The sequence below is a fragment of the Hyperolius riggenbachi genome, chromosome 4, assembly GCF_040937935.1.
Source record: "Hyperolius riggenbachi isolate aHypRig1 chromosome 4, aHypRig1.pri, whole genome shotgun sequence".
Taxonomy (NCBI): Eukaryota; Metazoa; Chordata; class Amphibia; order Anura; family Hyperoliidae; genus Hyperolius; species Hyperolius riggenbachi.
The window spans coordinates 29,050,831-29,058,206 of record NC_090649.1 but is presented as its reverse complement, the minus strand read 5'-3'; the positions used below and the strand labels follow the sequence as shown (position 1 = coordinate 29,058,206).

General features: G+C 42.8%; 2 non-coding genes across 2 annotated transcripts; both read right to left on the bottom strand.

The window, feature by feature from the left end:
- Positions 1 to 3,416: 3,416 nt before the first annotated feature.
- TRNAQ-CUG (transfer RNA glutamine (anticodon CUG)) lies at positions 3,417 to 3,488 on the bottom strand. Its single transcript has one exon. It is a non-coding gene; the product is annotated as a tRNA-Gln (tRNA).
- Positions 3,489 to 5,275: 1,787 nt separating this feature from the next.
- Positions 5,276 to 5,365, bottom strand: TRNAY-GUA (transfer RNA tyrosine (anticodon GUA)). Its single transcript is given in 2 exon segments — positions 5,276 to 5,311; positions 5,329 to 5,365. It is a non-coding gene; the product is annotated as a tRNA-Tyr (tRNA).
- Between the last annotated feature and the right edge of the window lie 2,011 nt (positions 5,366 to 7,376).

Sequence of the window (7,376 nt, the reverse complement as noted above, 5' to 3'; positions counted from 1 at the left end):
GCATCCAATCGTTTCTGAGTATGGACTGGCTTATAGACTGGAGTGATTCAATCTTGAAGGTCTCTAGGTATATGTGTTGATTTAATTTCTTCAAGTCGAGTACAGGCCGAAGTTTTCCCGACTTCTTTTTTACAAGGAAAAGAGGGGAGTAGAACCCCTCGCTCCTTTGCCACAAAGGAACCTGTTTTTGTATTAGCTCTTGCACGTAAGAGAATAAGATGTTCCTCTTGTCTGGTGCCACCGGGATCTTCGTTGGGATAAAACGGAATTCTGGAGTGTGTTTGAATGTCCAGAAATGGCCTGTGGAAATGGTTCTGTTGACCCAGTGAGAGTCGATCTTGTCCTGCCAGACCTGGTGGAAGGCTCTCAGTTCTGGCACCTACAGGCACACCCTGGACTTGGACACCGTCAAAAGGACTTCTTCTGGGTGGTGGGTGTTTCAGAGGCTTTTTGCTTAGTGTTCTTGCGTAAAGCCCCCTGTGTGCTGTGCCAGTCCTTTCTCACATTCTTGCCAGGACGGTAAGCTCTTGCATTCCTGTATCTGCTTTGTTGCTGTGACGTGGGAAAACTTTGTTTGGCGGACCTTCTGTCTTGAGGCAAGAGACCAGATTTTCCTCCTGTGACTCTTGATATTGCCGCGTCCATCTTTTCCCCGAAAAGGGCCTTCCCATCAAACGGTATCTTGCACCAGGCTTGTCTGGAATTGATATCGGCCGACCAAGATCTCAGCCAGAGAGCTCTCTTGGCTGTGACAGAATAAAGCATGGCACGAGCTGTTCCTCTCACAATATCAAAGGAGGCCTCACCAATGAAATCGGCCGAGAGTTTGAGATCCTCTAGTGCTGATATTATTGAGTCTTTATCGGCATCTGTTTTGACAGCAGTTTCGATATTTTCAGTCCAGGATCTTACTGCTTTTCCCACTGCTGCTAATGTAATGGCAGGCTTGCATGCTCCTCCAGCAGAGGTGTAAATCTTCTTCAGATCGAGGTCGGCCTTTCTTAATAAGACGTCCTTAAAAGAAATACAGTCCTCCAGAGGAAGCGTCATGTGTTTAGCAAGTCTGGTTATGGAGGCGTCCACTATGGGGGAGTTTTCCAATGATTTGGTTTCTTCCGCTGGTAAAGGATATAACTTTGATAGTCGATTGGCCAATGGAGGTTTCTTCTCCAGTCTTTGCCATTCGTCTTTGATTACTTCTTCTATTTCAATTAAATACGGAAAGGTATCCTTTGTTTTTTTAAGATGAGTGTAATAGCGTTTCTTCTCCTTTCTTTTGGTAGTACTGTCTTCCATTTCTTCATCCGACTCCCATTCAAGGGCCTCCCTAACGGACCTAATGAAGGGAGGTATGAGGGCAAAATCAAAGCCACCTGCTGTTATGTTTTCTGCCGCTGGATCACTGGCTGATGTATGTGGTTGTGGTTGATCTGAAGATCGGGAAGAAGGGAGATTGGAGATGTATGTTTCCATAGACTCCTGAACTGCTTTCTTTATTAATGCCGAAACGTCCACTGATGATTGTTCTGATTCCTCAGATTTCTGTAGGAAACAAGCTTTACACACTAGTTTTCCAGGCATCACCGGATCTCCGCAGGCCCAGCAATTTTTGTGCTTCGGGTAATAATCTGGTGAATGACGTCTAGGAGGAGGACTTCGCCTTCTCCGCTAGGAATAATAATCATCATAATAATCGTGATAATCCCTTCTGGGTGGCGAACGGCTTCTTGAATGATATCTTGCATATGCAGGTGAATACTGTCGTGGAGGAGTTGATTTCCTTATTGTTTTCCTCGGACTTGATTCCTTTTGTCTTCTCGGGCTGGAATAAAACAGCCAAAAAGGTATTGTAAGATAATGCACTCCCAAATGTGCAGGTAACCTACCTGAAGTGCACCTACCTATCTATGGTTTGCTGGTCTCTGAGAGGCGCATCTGTGTCCGGAGAGGAAGAGGAAGAGAAGTAGCTGAAATATAGAAATGAGCAGTATAAGTAAAAGGCAAGGGACACTGCAAAATCCTAAAGCCTGTCAGCAAGCCCATGCTATTCCACAAAGCAGCAGGATACAGTTTGCAAAGCCCAGAAAGGAAATAACACTTACTCTTCTGCCACAATGGAGGTCTCTGCTCCTAGAGCAGAATGATGTGGGTCCATCCCGTCTGCCACCGCCAGCCAGGAGCTCAGTGTGCTGAGAACGCCGCCGCTGCCGCCATCGCCAGTTTTAAATGTACTTCCTGGAAGGGCGGCAGCCGGAGGGCAGAGGAGGAGTAAGTCGCGTCACCGCTCTGATCGAGCGGTGACGTCAGTGGGCGAGAGCGAGAGGACGCCGCTGCGCCTAACCACGCCCCTCATGCGTTCCAGGAAGAAGCTCGGAACGCATGGCGCACGGAAGACAGCTGAGACTTAGGAAGGGGACACGCGCCGAAGCAGACTCATTTAGAGCCACAAGCAGGCACAGGTAATAGCCGCCAAAACAGTTTGTAAGACATTTAAAGTCCTCAGGCAAGAAGTAGCCATAATTTAGAGCTTTCTAGTGCCTAACAGCATACTATACCATAGCCAAGCCCCCAAGACCAGCAGAACGGGGCATCCACCTTAGTCCTAATTTATAGAACATCACAGGGGATCTTCACACAGGGAGGCAATGTGTGGGGACTGCAAGAAACAGTCAGGTAGGTGCAAAAAGAAAAAAAAAATTTCTGCAGGATTGCAGCCTCTGGTCCTATGAGGTGAGGACAGGAAAAAAGGCAGCGAGCACCTCCTCTAATCTCTACTTAAATACTGACTGGTCCTGTTGGGTAGGGGGGCGGAGCCACTACCCAATGTGCTGCCATGGAGGCATAAGGAAAAATGGTTAAAGTAGCACATTTTTATTCAGAAACGTAAAAGCACATACAGAACAGCTGTATCGGCAACAACCTGCCGTTTTAGGCTCAGTGCCCCTTTTCAAGCTTATGCAGCTAATGTAGAACCACATTTGTGGTGCTGACCGTTTTGGACTATGCCTAGATATACCATAAACATTGGCCTCAATTCACTAAGATCATGCTAGAGATAATAAGGCAAGAGAAAACTTACCTCCACACGTGAGAGAGTTATCTTACCTCTTCATTCCTTAAGTTACCTCTCCCGTAGTTAATTTACCTCCTCTGTAGTTAATTTACCTCCTCTGTAGTTAATTTACCTCCTCTGCAGTTATTTTCACATGCAGCTAATTAACAGCCTGTCTTTAACTCTGGAGTTATTTTAAGGATTGGAGAGTTAATTTAAAGACAGAAGAGTTAACTTTAGGCTTGCCTGAGGTAAAATGTTTCCTGAATACTACATGCCTTATCACCATGGTAACAACTCTAGAAGAGTTATTAAAGACAGGAGATAAGTTTAGTGAATTGAGGCCATAGTCAAAAAAATACCAAGGTCCCACCGAGATTTGAACTCGGATCGCTGGATTCAGAGTCCAGAGTGCTAACCATTACACCATGGAACCACCTGATGCTTTCTACTATCATACCTGTTAGTCTCACAGTGCCCAGTAGGAGTCAGTCAAACCTAGTTTAAAATGATGACTCCTGTAGGTGATTTTTTGTGAGTATTTTTTTTACATCTTGCAATCAATCAGATAAATTGATTCTACTCTCTGGAACTTTGAGGAACCGTAAACAAGGTTTTATATTGGGACAGACTGATTTGAAATAACCATCATCATCACCACATTAATTATCATATGTATGGTGAAGACCCTGAGATCAATTCTTCCCACTTGTCTTTTCTTTTAATATTTTCATGTCACATTTTCATTTTTGCAGTCTTTCTTCTAACATACAGGTGACCTATTTTTTTTTTTGTTTTTAGCTTATTTTAGATTGTTTCCAAAAGCGTCCTTAGAGCTGGAATTGAACCGGACACCTAAGTGTCCTTTGCTGTATCTCAATAGCCATCTGGTGTGGGTGGTATAGTGGTGAGCATAGCTGCCTTCCAAGTAGTTGACCTGGGTTTGAATCCCGGCCAACGCAATAACATTTTCTGCCTTTTTAAGGTCACTTAGAACTGAATCAGTCAGCAAGCAGGTGGAGTGGGGGTGTGGCCAATATACAGCAAGATGCTTCTCCTACACACACAGTGCAACCTGCTAGGCCTCTTCTCAATGTGTGTGATGTGGGGGGAAAAGTATATATGTGATCTCTACACATTTGAATTGAATGTCAATCTCAGAAAGTATTAACCAGTTCACCCCCAAGCGTTTTTACCCTAACGGACCAGAGCAATTTTCACCTGTCAGTGCTCCTCCTTTTTATTCCCTAATAACTTTATTACTACTTATCGCAAGAAAATGATCTATACCTCATTTTTCGCCACCAATTAGGCTTTCTGTGGGTAGTACATTTTGCTAAGAATTTTTTTATTCTAAATGCATTTTATGGGAAAAATACAGAAATAATGGAAAAAAAATCATTATTTCTCAGTTTTTAGCCAATATAGTTTTAAAATTAAACATTCTCCTGTGGATAAAACCAACACTTTTTATTTGCCCAGTTGTTCCGATTATTAAACCGTTTAAATTATGTCCCTATCACAATGTATGGCGACAATATATTATTTTAAAATATAGGTGTTATTTTTCAGTTTTTTTGTTTTTTTTTGTTTTTTGTTTTAGCTATAAATGTATATGTAATAAATGTAATAAAATTAATTTTCCCTCAGTCATCTATTTATTTATTTATTTTAAGCTGATTTTTTTACAAGTGTTTTTTTTTTTTTTTAGGGGATAGGGGGGGTGGAAGTGTAATTTATTTATTTTATTAATATTGTATATTTTACATAGTATGTTTGTGCTTGCGTGTAATATACTTTTTGGCCACAAGATGGCGCTAGTGAACACTTTCCCGTTAAGGAAGTGATCATTTTTTTTTTGTACACTTTATTAAACTTAAACAGTTTCCTGTTTTATGAATGGAGGTGGCCGCTGTTCGCGGTCACGTCCATTAACTTCAGGCATTGCGATTGGGTAGAGGACACGTGCGGAGCAGCGGCGGAAATGCGCGACGTATTAAAACGTCATGTTTCCATTAATAGGCTAAAGCATGACGATTTAATACGTTACATTGTCAGTAAATGGTTAATAAATTATTCACAAAACACTTCTGGTACTTTTCTATTTTACAATGTACTGTATAATGCATCAGTCATTATTGAAAATTCATAAATACCACATTCATGGAAATCCATAAATACTGTGAAAGCAACTTTTCATTAAATTATAAAGATATAAAACTGTCCTTCGAGCCGGAATCGAACCAGCGACCTAAGGATGTCTGATAGATGTTGCACTACAGTCCTCCGCTCTACCAGCTGAGCTATCGAAGGAGTTAGTGCATATTGGCCATCCACTAAGAAGACAATGTGGTGTGCAAGGTGTATATCACATATGCACAGTGCTCTGTAGCTGTACCCTGTCTGAGCGTATTACTCTGTGATAGACACATGTAGCTTGGGGGACAAATACAACCAAGCAAGCCCTTAGAACATGGTGATATACACTCACCTAAAGGATAATTAGGAACACCATACTAATACAGTGTTTGACCCCCTTTCGCCTTCAGAACTGCCTTAATTCTACGTGGCATTGATTCAATAAAGTGCTGAAAGCATCCTTAAGAAATGTTGGCCCATATTGATAGGAAAGCATCTTGCAGTTGATGGAGATTTGTGGGATGCACTTCCAGGGCACGAAGCTCCCGTTCCATCACATCCCAAAGATGCTCTATTGGGTTGAGATCTGGTGACTGTGGGGGCCATTTTAGTACAGTGAACTCATTGTCATGTTCAAGAAACCAATTTAAAATGATTCGAGCTTTGTGACATGGTACATTATCCTGCTGGAAGTCGCCATCAGAGGATGCGTACATGGTGATCATGAAGGGATGGACATGGTCAGAAACAATGCTCAGGTAGCCCGTGGCATTTAAGCGATGTCCAATTGGCACTAAGGGGCCTAAAGTGTGCCAAGAAAACCTCTCCCACACCATTACACCACCAGCCTGCACAGTGGTAACAAGGCATGATGGATCCATGTTCTCATTCTGTTTACGCCAAATTCTGACTCTATCGAGTCTCATCAGACCGGGCAACATTTTTCCAGTCTTCAACTGTCCAATGTTGGTGAGCTCGTGCAAATTGTAGCCTCTTTTTCCTATTTTTAGTGGAGATGAGTACCCTCAAGGTTGTGCGTGGCTTCACAAATGCTTTGCTGCATACCTCGGTTGTAACGAGTAGGTATTTCAGTCAACGTTGCTCTTCTATCAGCTTGAATCAGTCAGCCCATTCTTCTCTGAAGACTAGCATCAACAAGGCATTTTTGGACACAGGACTGCCGCATACTGGATATTTTTCCCTTTTCACACCATTCTTTGTAAACTCTAGAAATGGTTGTGCGTGAAAATCCAAGTAACTGAGCAGATTGTGAAATACTCAGACCGGCCTGTCTGGCACCAACAACCATGCCACCCTCAAAATTTCCTAAATCACCTTTCTTTCCCATTCTGACATTCAGTGTGGAGTTCAGGAGATTGTCTTGACCAGGACCACACCCCTAAATGCATTGAAGCAGCTGCCATGTGATTGGCTGGTTAGATAATTGCATTAATGAGACATTGAACAGGTGTTCCTAATAATCTTTTAGGCGAGTGTATATAGGAAGGACTCATGAAGGAATGCATGTCATGCGTGTGTGTTATCTTTTTGATTTTGAACACTCTCCTTTACTTTTCCCCATTTTTAAGCAGCTGGAATGAAATTGAAATAGTTATAATTAGTGACCTTGTAATTTCCCCAGAAATACCACCAGCATCCTCCAAAACCTAATTAATAGGGCCCAGCAAAGGTTATTGCCACATCAAATCAGCATACCACTCACTAGAAGCCCAAACGCGTCTCTCTTCCACATTAAATGGGCGGAGGGAGCCCTCCCCCTATTTCCGGCAATTTGCCCTATTGAAAATTGGCCGATACAAACTTACACGTATGAACTTGTGCACAGTTGTGCACGTGTACGCGTTACGTCGCTCAAAGGCGGAAGTTCAGGAGCCACTTCTGCAAGAAGCCCACCCACTATCTCAGCTTGCCTGAACCCCTGTGCTGAAGGTGGCCAGAACCTCCAGAAAAGCAAGCAGATGTAAAATACGAAACCCCAGCCTGTCAGTGCTCAAATGAATGCCCTATGAAAGTGCAAACACAAAGAAACAGGTAACTGGGCACATAAAACAGACCAGACTGCAGAGGTGTCAACAGCACTTAAAGCGGTCCTGAACTCGTAAGTCCTCCTCTCTGCTCTAAAAGATACACAACAGCATAATAACTTTTAAACAAGACAAATAAC